The 977-nt window shown below is 44.2% G+C and overlaps 1 protein-coding gene across 1 annotated transcript in view; it reads left to right on the top strand.

The window, feature by feature from the left end:
* Positions 1–977, top strand: part of OTOA (otoancorin) — a 78,695-nt gene that overhangs the window by 13,166 nt on the left and 64,552 nt on the right. The window lies entirely within an intron of this gene.

Below are 977 nucleotides of genomic sequence, written 5' to 3' on the forward strand. Positions count from 1 at the left end.
AAAAAAAAAAAAAAAAGAAAAAGAAAAAAAAAAGAAAGAGAGAGGGAGAGACAGAGAGAGAGAAGAGAGGATTTTGTTAGGATATCTAGGCAATAAAGCACAGAAATTTAACTCTGAGTGTCCTGGCAACCAAAGCTGAAATAAGTCAGGATTTATTTATGTGATGGATGTTGATTAAAAGCCTCTTTATGTCCTAGAGCAGTTAAATTCCTAGAGACAGAAATTAGAATGGTGGTGGACTTTTGATTTTGCAAGGTGCAAAAAATTCTGGATATGGCTGGTGGTGACGGTTGTATTATAATGTGAATGTGAATGTACTTTCTACCACTCAACTGTACACTTAATAATGGGGCTGGGCAGGCCAGGTGCAGTGGCTCATGCCCGTAATTCCAGTACTTTGGGAGGCTGAGGAAGGTGGATCACCTGAGGTCAGGAGTTTGAGAACAGCCTGGCCAACATGGTGAAACCCCATCTCTACTAAAAATATAAAAAATTAGCCTGACATGGTGGCAGGCACCTGTAATCCTAGCTGCTTGGGAGGCTGAGGCAGGGGAATCACTTGAACCTGGGAGGCAGAGATTGCAGTGAGCCAAGATTGCACAATGGCACTGCAGCCTGGGTGACAGAGCGAGATTCTGTCTCAAAGAAAAAAAAAAAAGAAAGAAAAAAGAAAATTGGGGCTGGGTGCAGTGGCTCACACCTGTAATCCCAGCATTTTGGGAGGCCGAGATGTGCGGATCACTTGAGATCAGGAGTTTGAGACCAGCCTGGCCAACATGGTGATACTCTGTCTCTACCAAAAAAAAAAATAATAATAATAAAAATAGCCAGGTGTAGTGACATGTGCCTGTGGTCCCAGCTACTCAGGAGGCTGAGGCGGAAGAATCGTTTGAACCCAGGAGGCAGAGGTTGCAGTGAGTCGCGATTGTGCGACTGCACTCCAGCCTGAGTAATGGAGTGAGACACTGTCTCAAAAA

The sequence above is a fragment of the Cebus imitator genome, unplaced genomic scaffold (assembly GCF_001604975.1).
Source record: "Cebus imitator isolate Cc_AM_T3 unplaced genomic scaffold, Cebus_imitator-1.0 Scaffold85, whole genome shotgun sequence".
Lineage (NCBI taxonomy): Eukaryota > Metazoa > Chordata > Mammalia > Primates > Cebidae > Cebus > Cebus imitator.